The sequence below is a fragment of the Chinchilla lanigera genome, unplaced genomic scaffold, assembly GCF_000276665.1.
Source record: "Chinchilla lanigera isolate Chin_1 unplaced genomic scaffold, ChiLan1.0 scaffold00006, whole genome shotgun sequence".
NCBI lineage: Eukaryota > Metazoa > Chordata > Mammalia > Rodentia > Chinchillidae > Chinchilla > Chinchilla lanigera.
The window spans coordinates 29,978,426-29,996,400 of NW_004955407.1; the positions used below are offsets into that span (position 1 = coordinate 29,978,426).

The 17,975-nt window shown below is 34.9% G+C and overlaps 1 long non-coding RNA gene across 2 annotated transcripts in view; it reads left to right on the forward strand.

Moving 5' to 3' along the window:
* Positions 1 to 17,654, forward strand: part of LOC102004241 — a 32,221-nt gene extending 14,567 nt beyond the window's left edge. The window contains exons 1-3 of one of the 2 annotated variants that reach the window (XR_001231683.1): positions 1,807 to 1,843; positions 2,588 to 2,688; positions 17,095 to 17,654. This is a non-coding gene — a long non-coding RNA (uncharacterized LOC102004241). Of the gene's footprint in view, positions 1 to 1,806; positions 1,844 to 2,587; positions 2,689 to 17,094 lie in introns of those variants that run through there. The other variant, XR_259593.1, reaches the window with a different exon arrangement.
* Positions 17,655 to 17,975: the final 321 nt, after the last annotated feature.

Genomic DNA, 17,975 nt, shown 5'->3' on the forward strand with positions numbered 1-17,975 from the left:
ACATTCCTAGAGAATCAATCAAAACAAACTTAACAACTATGATAATTCATTAGGCAACATAGTATAACATGAACATTTTAAGATAAATATTTTCCATATAAACAAAGAAACCCTTGTCTAGAAAAGTAACACTATTTTATTATATGGATAAGAGCATGGAGCAACAGAATGTTTACACAATGCTACTTATTATGTGAATTAAGAAAAGGACTTTACAAAACTGGTCATAGCTTTTAAACTGAATATTTATATTTTTCCACAGCACAGTAATTCTACTCCTGGGAATATATCCAACTGAAATGAATACATGTGCTCACTAAAATAAATGTGTAGGGACATTTATAGTAGCTTTACCTGTAGCACTCCCAAACTGGAAAACAAACAAACAAACAAACAAACAAAAACAACTACTAATGTCCAGAACAGAAAGTACAAATTCCATAACCTCTGTATGGCAGAGTCCCACAAAGCAATAGTAAGGAAAAATGTTTGCTACCCTCAGAAATATAGAAGAAGACCATGGACATAATTTGAATTGAAGTAAGCCTTACCAAAAAGGTATTGCATGATTACATAAATATATTTCAAGAAAAGACAAAAAAAAAAGTCTATCATGTCCATTGCCCTCTTTCTACTTCTGCCCCAGTCCTCTTATAGGTGATTATCTGATAGATCTGAGATTTATCCTTTTTCTGCAATATCTAGTTGCCCATGTAAACTAACAAGCTTACAGTTTATGAGTACTAGGTGTTATAGTTTGGACCCTGAATGTTCCTCAAATGATTAAAAGGCTTGATCCCTAAGGTAGCCCTTTGGGAGCTGATAAAATCTTTGAGAAATGTGGCTTGCTGGACAGGATGGTGCTTACCTATAGTCCCAGGTCCTCAGGAGTTTGAAAAGGAAGAATTGCTTGAACTCATGGGCCCAAAATAGCCAGGACAATACACACACACACACACACACACACACACACACACACACACATGCACACAAATAAAGAGAAAGAAACACAAAAATCGAAACAAAACAACAAAAGAAAATAAAATCAAGACAAAAGACAGCAATAACAACAAAAAGTGGCAGGGCCTTGTGGAAGGTCATTAAATCAACTGGGGTCTTGCTCAAGAAGGGGATTGTGGGACCCCAAGCCCCCCTCTCTCTGCTTTTTAGCCACAAGGTGAGCAGTTATTCTTCAGGTAATCTGTGTACATGATAATGGCTCAAAGCAACAAGGCCAACTCATCATGAACTGGAACCTCCAGAACTATGGGTCAAAGTAAACCTCTCCCTCTACATACGTGAACTATCTCAGGTGTTTTCTTATCATACTGGAAACCTGAGCAACACACTACAGCAGTGATGGCAAACCTTTTAGAGCTTTCAATGACACACACAGCACACTGTGCTACAAGTGCCATAGTTTCAACACCACTGCACTGGGGTCTGGATATTTGGGGGGCTGTTTCCACCTACTAGACATTCCATCTGGACTTGATCAGTTTATATTCGCATCAGCAATACAGAAAGATGAGTATTACCCAAAAGTCTCACCAACAGAACGCACTCTCATATTTTTGGACATTTGCCATTTGATAGGTGAAAATGGCCTATAATTTAGCTGTAATTTATGTTTCTCTCATGAATAAGGTTATGCTCATTCCCTTTTATTTTATATTTTTGTCCTTCAACATTCAGAATTTATTGTGCATTAAGAACACATTTTTCTTTTGACATATATTTCATGTATTTCTCTTTTTTTCTCATTTTTTTTCCAGTACCAGAAATCAAATTCAAAACCCTGTGCATGCCAGGCTGGCGCTGTGCTGCTGAGCTAAATCCCCAGGTCTGTTTCTCATTTCTGTGCTTACATTTTGAATTCTGGTATAGTTGGAGATGATTTCTCCTTGGTTCTTGTTTTTATACTTACATTTTGAACTCTTATAGAGTTGAAGATGAATTTTTATGTATTATGGAAATAATAAAACTATTTTGTCATTTTTGTTTTTAAAAGTACATAACTATTTGCTTAGATATTATTTATTAAAAATATATACTTTTTCTAAGTAACCTATGTTATCTGGATTATTACATGCTCAATATTACCTAGCTCTACATATGAATTTTGCATTTTATTTCTTTATATTTTTTATGGACTATTACTATATTGTTTTAATTACATAGAGACCTACATCATGGTTTAACATCAATTAAGACTGTATTTTCTTTGGATTATTTTCCTTAATATTGTCTGGGTTATTTTTACATATTTTTCCACATGAAGTTGCACCTCACTTTCTCTACCATAAAAACAACAAAATTATAAGCACTCATTAACCCTGAATTGAATTTATAAATTAACTCGGAAGGAAACATATACTGTTATGATATTGAATCATATATTCCATGAAGAGAGATTATTTTCCAATTAATTCCTTTAAATCTATTTTCAAACCTTTCAGGTGCTAGATGTTAAAAACACCTAATAATAGATTTTACACATCTAATTTAGTATAGGTAAAAAATACAACAGTGTCACCCACAGTGCCAGAGATTTCTATCAGTTTTGGAATTCTTTTTTCTACAACAGGGCCATTTTTCTTCCCAAGACTGGAAAATTAATGAAATGAAGATAGAAACACCACAGAAAAGATGAGAAAGAATCTTCAGCATCTATGATTTCTACTTCAGGTGATTTGTTATTACTATCTAGAAATGTTACTGATTTTGTATATTGATTTCATATTCATCAACATTGCTAAATTTACTAGCCCTGAGAGCTTTTTAGTGCAGTTGTTGAGGCTTTTGATATGTAAGATTATGCTGTTTTTAAACAGTGAAAACCTCTTTTCCAATTTGGATTCACTTTATTTCTTTCTCTTGTCTGACTGCTTTGGCCAGAAATTCCCACATCATGTTGAAGGAAAGTGTTGAGAGCAGGTATCTTTTTCTTGTTCCATAGCTTTAGTGAGAAGCTATGAACTTTTACCCATTCATTGTGGTAGTGGCTGGCTCCTTACATACGGCCTTTTTTATGTTGCAGTATGTTCCTGCTAAAATTGTCCAGTGTTTTATCGTGAAAGGATATTGAGTTTTATGGGACATTTTTTCTGTTGATATGGACATATGGTTTTGGGCTTTCATTCTGCTGATGTGATGTATCATATGAATTGATTTCCATATGTGAAACAACCCTTGACCCCTCAGATGACCTCACTGGACCTCACCAAACAATCTTATTAATGTGCTATTGGGTGCCTTTTGCTAGTAAGTGACACATGACCTCACTCATATGTGGAATAGAAAGTTGATTTCATGGGTATGGAAGCTGATGATGTTTACCCAAAACTATATAGTGGAAGAAAGAGGAAGGAATGTGTAAAGGCTGCTCTGTGGATTCCAAGTTGCAGTTAGAGAGGAGAAAGACCTTCTAGTGTGCTCCCGCATGATGGGATGAATATGGATAGTGATTGTAGATCTGAGACCTCAGAAAGATAGAAGAAAAGATTTTGAATGTTTTGCCATAAAAAACTGAAAACTGTTTAAAGAAATAGTTATTTTTAAAGTGACTACATAGTACATACTTGTATGAAAATATCACGTCACCCCATTAGTATGTGTAACTTTGCAGTTTTGGATAACAGTTAAATAAATTTAGTTTAAAGAAACAACAAAGACTATCTGACTTTTAACAATAACAACAAAATACAAGCTTTTGCAAAAGGCAAAAAAGCACATACTAGGGACTGAAATCATTCATCAATCAATAGAAACCAGAAGACTGAGATCCTCCATAGCACCATGGATGGCAACATCCATATCCATAGCCAGAGCCATATCTATAGGCCCCATAGCCACGGCCACAACCCAGTTGGTGGAAGTTGCCACACCCACAGCCATAGCTGTAGCCCTGGCTACCAAAGGCTCCATAGCCATACCCCAAGCCTCTGTAGTAGCTGCCGTAGTAGCTCGTGGTGTCAAGGGTGTTGAGTTAGTTTTGGTATGGAAGTTAGCTTTGTGAGTGAGACTACACAGAGATATTTCTATTTCCTCTTAACGAGTGTGAAAGCCACACCTCTAAATGTCATCTGTTAGAACATATTACTTGAAAAGTACGCCAAGTATCTTGTTTCCTAACCCTACCACATCTTCAACTTGTTTATGTAATTAGTTATTTTAAAGTTATGCAATACGTTTGATGTTCTGTTTTATGTGTATGCCTAGAAAACTATGTTGCCTCTAATAAAACACTATGGTGTTTATAGTCTCCATACATTTTTGAGTATCTGAGTTTCCAGCTCCATAAACAAATTCCTATGACTTCAAGTATTCACGATGCCTCACTGGAGGTTGCCTTTATCCTCTAATTGTGCCCATTCCTTTGACATTCCATGAGCACTGACTCTCTTCCAAGTTAACTGTATTATATCAGTCCCGCCAAGAATTCATATAAATTAAACCATAACAGTTCCCTGAAATTCCAGTCCTATTTTTAAAATGTCAATCAACTACAATGTTTATGTTAATACCATATGAATTTAAAGTCCACTGAGTGTCATATTTAGTAGCACTGCGCATATTTAATTTTTAATAGAGCCACCAACTGATGTTAAAAAATTTGTCAGCATTGTGTCTGCTGCAGAGGCAAGCTTCTTGCTAATAAAGATTGCATAATGGCCTCTACTAATCTCATACGAATAGCTTCATCTGCACTGACAGATGTGTATATCAGATTCTAAATACTATTCAATCATGGAACAATATAGTTACAGAATTAAAACAATTGAGGCATTTTATTTCAATGTCCATTTTAATTTTTTATTTATTTTATTTATTATTTTTATCATTGAGCAAATTGTGCTTCAGAGAGACTAGCCAACTTACGCGACAACTACCTTTAGTGGCAGTTTAGGACTTAGATAAATGTGATTCAGTTCTTGGCTTTAGTTCAGCGAGGAGATATGAAATTAAAGACACAATTGTAGGTTAAAAAATCTCTTGTGCCACAAAGAGGCTGTCTTACTTTTTTTCTATAGTTTATTTACCCCATCGTAATAAATGCTTATAATGTAAAACCAGGTAATATGTATGCTCAGATACTTCTATTTTTTAAAAGCTCAACATAATTGAATTTCACAAAACATGAAATTTGATCTTTCATCATGTGTATTAAATTGTTTTCCTTACCAGCTTATTTAGAGTAAGAATTAGCTGCTAATGTATTTGTGAGCTGCTTGTGCTTTGCAACATGCAAATTGAATTATTAATAATAAGAAAACTATTCTGTTTTACTAAACAGCAGTTAGAAGAATTTGAGTTCAATAAAATTGGGTGTATTTTTAAAAAAAAACTATTGTCTTTAACACTTGTCATAATCCAGGGAAATATTTTCCTCATAGGAGCTACATTATTATCATTAATATAGGATCTGACAAGAGCCAACTTAGAAATTGCTTCCTATACTTATCTGCCTTTTTTTAAAATTACACACAGAGAAACTAACTTGTGGCACTAAGCTTTTCCTGTACCTGACATATGAATTCTTCTGCATCATCTCATTCTCTGTGTATCCAGCTCTGGCCCAGGACAGAAAGGGCTAAATTCTCCCAGCCACCCTAGGACTTAAGCTGGTTTCTATAAAACAGAAGCGCCCTTTTCTTTTTGATGTTGTTTAGATACCAATGAATTCACAACTGAATATGATGACAAATATAAGTCAGTGAATCCTTCTGAGCTTCTAAATTTTTTAGCAGTTATGGAAAATGATATAAAGAGATTCTTTAAAAAATAAAAATAGAACTGCCGAACAATAGTAAAATTGCACTACTGGCTGGGCTGTATTTTCAAAGGAAATAAAATCATTGTATTAAAGACTCACATTCCTATATTTATTGCAGCATTACTCAAAATAGCTAAGATAAGGGGTTGATCAAGATGGCCCAAACAGAAAACTATTCATCCATAAGAAAGAATAAAATCCTGCAATCTTCAGTAAGATGGATGGAACTAGAAGTCACTGTATAAAGTAAAATCAGCTAGATGCAAAACGACCACATATTCTCACTCATTTGTGGCCCCTAAGACATTGATCTTGAAGAACAGTGAAGTGGAATAAGGCTCACCAGAGGCAGAAGGGAAGGTAGGAAAAGGGATACAAAGGAGTTACGTAAGGGGTAATAAAATGCACAGCTAATTAGAGGACTTAGTTCTGGTTTCGTGCTTCACTGTTAGGTAACTACTGGTTACAAGACATATGTCAAAACAACTGGAAAGAAAATACAAAAATATTCCAACACATAAAAAATGACTAATGTCTTGAGGACATGGAAGAGATTATTACCTGGATTTGAATATTATACCACATATACATGAATCAAATTATCATATTGTACCCTGCAAAGATCTACAAACATTATGTCTCAATAATAAAAAAAAAGAAAAAGAAAAATCACTAAAGAAACAGAAAAGATTAAATTCCCTCAAAATATCTTTGAGGTTAATTAACACTGGACACTGGCCAACTAGGTGAAATAGTAATAAATAAGCTTTGTTTTAATTATTAATACCTCAAATAACTGCAAAATGTGTGCAAGAACTTTTAAACAAAGTTAGGAGGATATTTTCCAGAAAAAAAGAATTTTTGGACGATTCTGTACAGATAGTAGACCTGTAAATGGTACAATGATTGACAAGTACTTAGTAGGAAAATTATACATGTACAATATTTACTTTTAAAGTAAACAAAAATGAAAAATATTATTTATAGAATCATGGCAGGATAAACAGTATATGCAGCCATTTACACATGTTAAAGTCAAACTCATAACAATTCTTCATAATGCTGTCATTATCTTGCTTAATTGCCTACACAAAACTACAATAATAATTGTGTCTGAGCTGAGATTTGAAACCAGTTTTCTGGCTCAAGAACCTGTGCTTTCTCATATTGTGCAATACTGTCTCTACTCTCAAGTAAGATTTAAGTAGGATTGTCTTCAGTGGGAACATGACTTAACAGAAGAACATTAAATCTATTTTTTGAACATTAAAATTTAAGGTGGAAAACAACAACATACTTGAACAAGAAACAAAATTATTTCAAAAATTAAGCATTTTAAACCATTTCTTTTTAGATATGCTTTGGTAGCCTTAATAAGTCAAAGCATACTCCTCATAACTTCACTCTTCTGCATTCTTCAGGAAACTCATTATGAGTTTTGATTAAGTTGACACCGTGATTTAGAAATGTTTATAGAAATTTTTGGAATGCTAGAGGCAGCTTCTGTATCCTTTTACTGGAGAATCCGTTCATTCAGCTATAATTATTCAAGTATTTACTGGAGTGGTTGCTATTGTACTGTCTTTCAGATACCACTATGCCTTATGTAGAGAAGAAAAACTAGTTCATGAAATTCCTGGAGGTTATATTGTTGTACAAATATACAAGCAAGCTACAGCTAGGAATTGTGCTAGGAAGTGACCAGAATATGAAATGAACATGAACCTCCATTTGGAGGTCTGGGTAATTGTCTCATTTATATCATTCATAAAATCATTTATAAAATCACCAGGGAATATTGTCTTGTTAGAAGGGATTGTCTCTGGGCTATATATCTATGGAACACTGTGAGTACTTTTGAGGCTGTTACTTCTTTTTAACTGTCATACCTTAATACTATTAAGTAACTTGTTTTTTTGTTCAGTCAGAACCTTCTCCTGCTGCCTCAACTTTTGTTCCTGACAACTGTGTTCTGTCTCTTATTCCTACATATTTTTAAAAATTAATTTTATTGGTACATTTTTGACCTTCATAATGATCACATTCGTCATAGGGAATTTTACCTGTATGCAACATAGTGTAATTCTTGTTTTACTCCATTCACCTCCCTTCCCATCAATCTTTCCTCCCCTCCCAAAAACTATTTGTATTTTTCTATTTTAAAATATTATATTTCCACCCTCTCTTCCCCCTCCCTGCTCTGTTGCTTCCCTTCATATTTGAACATTTCCTCTTTCTTTCCCAGTAACTATCCTCCATTTTGGTCCTTATTTATCCTTTCAATTTCTCACACAAGAGAAACAGTGTGATATTTAAACATGTGTGTCTGATTTATTTCACTTAAAATTAAGTTCTCAAGGTGATTGAGACTTAAATTCTCAAGTTCTTCAGCTTTTGTTTACCTAGTAATGTTGCGAGTTTACCCTTCTGTATGGCAGAGTAGTACTCCATTGTATATAAAAGAACTGTTCTTCACTGTCAGTGGGAATGTAAATTGGAAAACTCACTATAGAAATCAGTATGAAGATCCCTCAAAAAATCTAAAACTAGAGGTTTCATCTGACCCAGCACTTCTCCTTCTAATATTTGCCCAAAAGAATTGAAAGCATCATGTCACAGTGATATATGCATACCTATGTTTATAACAGCACAATTTAATAGCTAAATCTTGGAAAACAGCCCATATGGCCATCAATGGATGAATGGACAAAAGAGAAATAGAGAGAAATGAAAGAAGGAAAGAAAGAAAGAAAGAAAGAAAGAAAGAAAGAAAGAAAGAAAGAAAGAAAGAAAGAAAGAAAGAAAGAAAGAAAAGAAGAAAAGGAAAGAAAAGAAAAGAAGAAAGAAAAGAAAAAACGAAGAAAAAATAGCCTATTCCTATATTTTAGTTGAATAGTTTTCATTTCCTCTCTTATCGGTCTTTCTTTTCTGTTTTTTTTTTTTTTTTTTTTTTTTTTTGTAATAGGAATTGAACTCAGGACCTTGCTCTTGCCAGGCAAGCCCTGTGCCACTGAGCTATATCGCAGCTCTGGATCTTTCCTTTTTCAGAGGGGGGCGGTGGTTTTCCAGTACCAGGAACTGAACTCATGACCTTGCGTGTGCCAGGCAGGAGCTGTGCTGCTGAGCTAAATCCCTAGCACCCCCTGGATGTTTCTTTACAAGACATCAATGGGACGTATAGTTTTCAACTGGAGTCAATACAAAAGCACACTTTACTTTCAGGTTTATATGATATCTAATTGATTTATATGTATTTCTTCCACAGACCTACTCTGGCAAAATAATATGATCCATAATACACTGCTCTATATTTTGAGCTTCTACAAATGAATGAGATACCTCTGCTCCTTGCTTTAAGAAATACCAGTAGTTTAACTTTCCATATGTTATACCTTTGTTTTCCCCTTTCCATTTATATAGTCCACATAGTTTTAGGAACTATCACAGATTAGAATTAATATTAGAGAGAGTTACAATGTTTTATCACTGGCTAAAAATTTTTTCACATACAGACATGTAAGCACTTCTTAGATTTAAAGAAAAAAGTTAAACTGATTAACTGAAATGATACATGCATCAGCAAATTAATTGTACTACATCTACCCCGCATGGGCAAGAAGAGAAATAATACTCATAAATATCTGATAGAACAGAATACATATATGTTAACTTAAGTCCAACTGAGGCTCCCACACTGCCCGTCACTTACCGCTGTTCCATCTTTAGTTCCTTGTGCCATTCTCACAGCCATGCCATAAGCCTCTCTTTATACTGAAACACTCCCTTATTCTCACATTCTCTCACTCTGACCCAGCTCTTCTTTACCTCAGAGTGGCAATTAGGCAGCAACACCAGGAACTTTCTACTTTTTTCCCCTCTCATTTGTCCTTTTCCTTGTTTTGAATCATTTAAAATTTCATATAAAATATGCAAAAATTGCATATAAAGACTGCCTTGATTGTCTTCCTTTCTGCCTCCACTGTTAGCAGATACAATTTCCTCTTCCTGAAAATTCCCATCTAGGCAAAAAGCTTGAATATTTACCAGTAATTCAAGCTAGTTAACCTAGACTTATACTTGAGTCAACTTTTTTTCTTACTTCTTTTGAGCTTAAAATAATTCTCATGCATTCATTCAATAAATAATAGCAAACATTTTCCCACTTAATTGAATTGGACATAAGTAAGAAGAGAAACAAAACTCCTCAAGACCACCGGACTAACATTTTAGTCAAAGAGGAAGATTGTAACCAAATACAGATCTAACATCATTCAATATACCAAATATTTACTGAATGCTAAACAGGAATAAATATATTTCCAAGCATTTGCAGATAGTTCAAGGTAGTGACCAATAGTGGTTGATACATTGTGTCAACTTGAGAAGTTTAGAAGTTTAACTAAACAACTCAGTAAGATCCTCACTTTCTAAACATCCTCAACCTGTACACGAGGACTTGGCCTAGAGCTGGGAGGAGTAGCCCACTGACAATATAAGAGAGGAAAGAGGCTTATTCCCCACTTTTTGCTCTTGCGGCTTTTGCTGTCTCCTCTTACCTTGAACTGTTGTCCCTGTACCATGCCAGCCTGCGTGGGAACCAGCTGATTATAGCCAGAAACCTTCACACACTGTGAGCTAAATAAACCCTTTCCTTTCTTAACTTTGGGTGTCAGGTATTTTGTCTCAGCAATGAAAGAAAAGTAACTAAAACATGAACAAAATAGAAAATAACAGCTCTGGTTTTCTGAAAACTGTATTCTAATGAGTGCAAGGGACCAACATTAAATGATATACAAAAGGATGTTATAGAATGTCAACTACTAGAAAGAAAATATAAGGCATAGATGAATGATATGTAATGAAAAATGGGAGATATTGACATTATATATGACTGGATAGGAAAGGTATTCTTAAAAATGAGGCTTTGGGGTAATGACCAAGAAGAGGAAGCTATGGGTATATAGCTTTGAGTGGAAGATTACCATGTAAAGAGAACAGAAAGCACAATTGCCTGAAGTATGAACAAACTAGGATCCTTTCAGGACCAACTTGTGTAATGTGGAGTGAACTGGGAGGATACTAGAGGAATACTGTGCCAGAGACATATGATCATGTAGGTCTATCATGAGAGTTTATATTCTGAGAAACACTATTCACACAAGTAATTTCACACATTCCCTAATGATTTCATACAAACAGCTTTGTACTTGCTTTAAAAGGTAGGAAGTAGTCCTTTAGGGTTAAAGTGAATGGTCTTAGCCAGGTTTTTCATTGCTGGGACAAAATGTCTAACACCCAGATTTGAAGGAAAAGATGTTTATTTGTCATATGGTTTCAGGAGATTCAGTCCATGGTCTACTGGTTGCAGACGATCCGAGCAGAAAAGTGCGATAGCACCGCTACTTAGTTCTTGGTAGTTGAGAAACAGAGCAGGTCAATAGTGTCTGAGAGTAGTAGATCAGGGACCACATTTAGGGCATCTTCCACTTGGGGTTTTCACTGTACTTTTGGCTTCACTTGTGCAGAATCATGAGCTGACTTTTCAATGATTCCTTGCCTGCCTCTGAGGCCTTTCTTTCACATGAGAGTGGAAGCCTCCCTGACCCCACATTCTGCATGTTTGTAAAAGTATCATCATTTGGGTGATTCCAAGATCAGCAGTTAGTGGGAGCAGTAGGGAGGACTCTTGGCAGTTGGCTTCAGTGGTCTCTGATTGCTTAAATAGTGAATAAATGCAGAAGCAAATTTCTCCCGAGATCCTTCCAACAAAGCTCAACACAGCTGACATCTGATGCCTGGCTTTATTTCAGTCACAGGGAACCCTGACAAGATAACCCAGAAATTCTGATGCTATGACAGACTTTGCACCTACAGAAATGTGATGAAGAGATAGTTGTTATCTTCATACAGCTGTCTAGTAATTCCTTTTTTTTTCCATCAGTGCTAGAAATGGCACTCAGGTCATGCTGTAAAAATTTTCTCTCTCAACTACATTCCTATCTCAAGTCTGTGACATTTTGCATAGCAATAAAAAACAAATATATTTTCTTAAACTTTTTAGTCAGAATACTCTTACCACTCCAATTTATAAAATTAAATCACGGCAATATTATTAAACTTCATCATGTACTTTTTTTCACACAATTATAGTTGAGGGAAATAAAAAAGAATTGACTGTGTATCGTTCAGTGCTCATGAGAGGAAGATTTAATGCAAGATATACAAACACACAAGAATTTGCAAGATTGGATAACAATGGCCACCCACAGAGTCATGTGTGAATGAGTGCACAAGGTCTGTCTGTGCACTGGAGAGCTGAAGGATCCTGTGGAAAGTCTGGAGCTCAGCATAGTGTTCCATGTGAGTCCATACCAGGAGACTGAAGGGTCTGTGAAGGAAACCAGGAGAAAATGCCCAAGGTGAGGATGAAGACAGGAGCTCCTCTGAACAAAAAGAAGCCAGCCTTCCTTTTTCACTTCCTATTTATACCATTCAAGGGACAGCCACCCTCGGTGGCTCTTCTGTCTTTAGTAAATCCCCTCAGCCACACCTGGTACTATATTGATCCAATTTAGTTGGGCATTTCTTATTCACTATCACACAGGGTAATCTCAGTGATGAGGATGGAACATGAGTTTAGTATGCATATGGAGAGCAAAGGAAGAAAAGTTTGGGCTTCTTAAATTTGTTCTATGACCCTGTGGTGTGATAGAAGATTGATGCGACTTTGATGCTGCACCACACTTGTCAGCTATCAACAGAGCAACGTGTCCTTCGAAGAGTTTTTCTCTCTACACAGATCAGAAAACTAAATTCAAACAATTCATCTTCTGGTTCTGAATATGTCATTTAATTTGACATTGGATAGAGTGGTATGTCTAACCTCATATTGAAAATAATGAAAATCACTTTACATGATTCAAGAAACTATTGTGTATCCTGTATCTACAAAATGTAGGGACTGGGGATTTAGGTCAGCTGCACAGTGCCTGCCTGGCAAGAGTGAGGTCATGAGTTCAATTCCCAGTACCGCAAAAAAAAAAAAAAATGTACAGGTAACATCTTTGAAAATGTTAAAATGCCATATAGTAATTTTTCATGAAATAAAATATACTTTGTAATGTTAACAATGAATAGTTGATTAATATATTTCTTATGAATACCTATGATTAGAAAGATCTTGTCTTTCTGATGAAATTATTTATATGTTCTATCTCCTTTGGTTTTATAAGGGTTGCAAAACAGGGCACTGGTTCTTAAAATTGTCCCTTCAGTTTCTTTTTCTCCCAACTTCCAGTAAGTCCTAAATTGTGGCCATCATATTTTTAATGATGGTATTTCTTATGAAATGGGAAGAGCTCCACAGGAAGTCCAACTGTACTTCTCAGTCTCCAGCTTCTAAATGAATCTCTGTTGATCATGATGAATGGCTTATATATCTGCTAGAAAAGTCTCCATGTGGTTTTATGTTATAGGGAAATGAAGTGCCTAGAACACTCTAATAAAAGTACCACATGAAGCACAGCATAATTATTACTTTTGTCGGCTTTTCCTTAATGTCAAGCCCAAGCAGCATCTTTGGGGAGAAGTTTCATTTATCACATAAGATTGATTCAGTGTCCTCACGACAAGTCCTATTATAACCAGTGCATGCCTACGTCTTATTAAAAACTTAACACAGAAACTTGTAATTATGTATTTATTATCTGAGTTTCCATCTGGCTTGTAAGTCCATTGAGATCTCAAGAAATTCTTTTTTGACCTTCAACCTCTGATACTTTCTACAGATCGGCACAATGTGATGACACATTCCTCTTGTGCAGATAATTGAACAAGCACTTAGGGAATCTACCAAGAGAAGCCTCACCCACTGTACCTTTACCAGGCATCAAAAAACTGAATACAGTGAGCTCCACACTGCTATTTTTATTAAATACTTCCAATGTTTGTCTAACAATATGAATTGTTTGCACTATGTGTAAACTAATATATAATTATTTTGCAAGTTCATAAACACTTGGTATTGGCCTCCTGCAATTCTACTGTATGAGCCTTCTGATCTCACATCTATTATATAACTGATGTTTCTTCCTTCTGTCTTAGGAATAAAGAGTTGAAGGCCCAAATTTTCAGAATCACCAACACATGCTACTTCCCTTGGCCTGATCATCCTATATTCATGAGGGATGTGAAATGTGACAACTTGCATAATTTTTCTCCTTTTCTTCATCTTCCATTTGCTTTTGTCTTTGACCAGGTTGACTTGCACAATTTAATGCTAAAGATAACACTGTCATAAATTATTATGTAGATGGACACAGATTGGCCAGATTTTCACTGATAGCCTAAGTGCAGTCTCTTTTAAAGTTTGTCATTAATTTAAAAACAAATCAGATCAGGGGCATAGCTCAGTGGCACAGTGCCTGCCTTGCAAGCATGAGGTCCTGAGTTTGATTCCCAGTACCAAAAAGTATTAAACACAAATATAAGAGACATTACTCCTGATAACTGAAAAATGTCCTTAGAGAGTACAACAGAGTTCCATAAATCCTCATGTGTACAATGTTTTTGCATCAGTGAAGAACACATCTGAAAATAAAAGTTGGATAAAAATGAAGTTGCAAACACCAATGGAGGGGCAACAATAGGTAAACACAGCAAGCAAGGGCAGTGCAGTCACTTCTAGAATTCTACAATCAAAAGTTATGACCAAGGTTACACTTAACAAAGCCTATGAGTGTTGCTTTCTAAATAGAATCATAAACTGGGTTGCACAAGTATAAGTAGCCTTATCACTGATGAGTAAAATTAATCAACAGAAAAGAGTCTTTTCAGGACATTTTAAGAAACAAAAATATATAGTATGGTAAAGGTTTCTTTGAGTACCCAATGGAGGGACATACAGAGCTATATCTCTAAATAGAGGCAAAACTCTGGGCATCTGGAAGGAAGAATAGTACCTCTGCTAATCATAGCATGTCAGTAAGTTTCTGCATGCTCTCTGAGCTCCTTCAGTTGTCATTTAAGTGAGGCCAAAAGGGCAACCATAGGAGAAATCCATTAAGAACACAGCTTCCAGCATGACAACGGGGTTATTTGTTGCTCACAAACAGCAAAAGACAACTGACTTTGAATAAATGTAATGCAGTAGTACATGGTGCAGTAGTATGGCCTAACAACCCCCCTGCCTAAAATGTGAAGCTGGTAAAAAGTAGCTGCAGCTGCACTAACATACTCTAAGTATAATGTGAAAAGAACTGGTGGGCATTCTACATATGCTCAAAGTTACTTGGGATTATAAAAATACACCATCATCAGGAAATTATTACAAAGCACACACACACAAAACATTGATAGATAAAAAAAATAAACTCACATACTATGTTTGTACATAATAAAATTATTTATAAGGGAAAAATAACTATGATGCATTGAAAATATCACAATGAGTTTAGTATGAGGAGACTTTCTACACTTCTCCCATGAACAATTTGAAATGTGAGTTATGCCAAAATACGTATCCCAAAAGAAAAAAGAAAATCTTTATCCAATTTATAAGTCTCTCCAAAATAAAAACTGCAAATCTAGATGCCTCTTAACAAGTCATTTCTGACCTGCTGAAATCTGAAGATTTGTCATAGTAACCTAGCTTTGGCTGATAAGCATTTCATATGACAGATGCATCCATGAACTGAAGAATCGGCAGCAGGAAAAATTCCTCAAGACCTCAGTGTTGTTCAAGGTTTCCCAGTAGAAACCATATGGCCAGCATCTTCCATAGTAACATGGGCAGCAGCAGCCATATCCATAACCTCCAGAGCCAAAGCCAGAGCCAGAACCTAGATGCTGGAGCCACCCACAGGCACACCCCACACCTCCAAGGCTCTGACCACCATAATAGTTGCCATAGCAATCACTCACTTCACCAACGTTTGAAAATTTGCTCAGAAAAAAGTGTTTCATACAGAATATGAATTTCTCTGCTCTTAGAATGACTTATACATCCTTTGTTTTGGATGTGGCAAACCAGAGACAAAGTAGACTTGTACTTTATGAACCGATATGCATTAAAAACAATCCCATTAATGTTTTGTTCATTTGGTAGTGGGGCACTCACACCCAATAATTCTCAAATGCCTTATTGCTACCTCTAAATTATTTAAGCTTTATCATGTGTCTTTTATAATAAAAAGTATTTATTGCCATGTTTAATCTCTCTAATCATTTTTAGGACCCTGCATAACATGGAAACTACATATATCATTTAAGATTGTTTTCAAATACTAACACTATTCTGAAAACTTAAAAGCATAGAATTCCAGGTTCCAAAGAGCAGGACCAATAGGTCTTACTGTGATATCTTCAACATCACCTTGATTTTTGTCGCTCCATGTTCAGCTGTATATAACATTGCTGTGTTCTAATTAGGTCATAGAATTTTACATGGCTATTTGGTGAACAGTTCTGTATACATAGACATTTCCTAAGCATGATAAATCTAAAATATGTTTGTCAATGAAAAACAAGTATGTGAATAATATTTGTGTGAGTGGTATTTTCTGTAAATACTCCATTTAGTGTAATGATGTATATATAGAGAAATGAATATCTGTATATTGAGAAGCATGTGGACTATACTTGTATCTAAATTACGCCTGTCTTAATGCTAATAAATCTTCATGTATGCTTTAATTTACTTCCTGATCAGTTCTTACTAATAATATGGGTTCAGAAAAAGATGCATCAAAAAATATTTAACTAATATTGTTAATTTCATGGGAAATGTCAGTAATGCAATATCAGGAATCAATGACATTTTAAGTTCCAGAGATTGAAAATGTGTGAAAATGATTAAAATACCACATTGTTTTAGATACCTATCTGGCAAAAGAGCCCAAGGGGTATTTTATATAGTGTCATTTTTTATGTCCCTATACAAGATCCAAACAGTTCTATTTTTGCTAATAAAATGTTACCATCTCTATCTAGGCACTGCTGATGGTCTAGAATATGGTAGGAAAGTGTAATAAATCCAGAAAAAGTTTGGACTCTATTAAACGTAATTACTAAAGGCAAAACATACTCATTTTCTGTGGATGAAGATTACAAAATATCTGTTATTAAATCTCTATATCATCTTCTCAACACAATTCCATTGGTAATAATTTAAAAATATAAAGATATAATTTTTTTATCAGTTAATGACACTATGAGCATTTTGCTATAGGAAAATTAAATCGTCCTGTACTTTTATGTTATCCATTATGATGACTTCATTTTAAGAATTCTATTTAAGGTTTACGTCCTTTCTCTCACAGGTCTTCTCATCATTGCAAAACCACGGAAATATTTTGTCAGTGAATACTGAAATAAGGCAAGGTACTTGACGATTATCACAGTTACTGATGGTGGTTCTGTAGAGCATGTTAGTGAACCTGGAAAAGAAAACGAGCCTAGCACTGAAATGCTGGAATGTGCAAATTGTAAAACTGGTGCTAATCTCACAACCTTAGAAAATGGAAGAAAATCAACAAAAGATAGTTTTCAAATAAGCATTTTATGAAATATTAACAAAAGCCTTTCAAAATATAGTGCAAAAATAGCTTTTTACAAATTTCAATTGTGTCTAATTCAGCAATGGATGTAACAAGAGACATAGGTGACATTAGGAAAGAAATATTTTAGAATATAGAAGAAAGGGATCTCGGATATATGCATCAATTCCTCAAGATGAATGTATTTATTATGTACCTGAAGCATATATTGATAAAAAGAGAAAAAAGGCAAAAAGCCCATTAATTGTCATCCATTGACTGTTTTAAGAGTTAAAGCATGCAAACGATTATAATTGATCCCATCTGAATCCATAAGCGTAATAAAATTTTATTCCATATTCAAATGTGATTTTTTGCAAATTTGTAACCTCTCATTATCTTTTTTTATTTTAAAAATAAAAGGAGGAAAACATTAACAGACAGACAAACTTTTACAAAATACCAAAAGACCAGTACAGACAATACAGAGTTACAAACGAAGTGGTAGGAAATTAACAATCCTTGTTGTATTACATATTGATATCTTCAAAGTGGTTGCTCATGAAAACAGACAGAAACATGCAATACTGATTAATCAAGGACTCACTGACAGTTTCTTTCAGCAAAGAAATAGAAGACAGTAGAACAACTATGTTAACTATCCT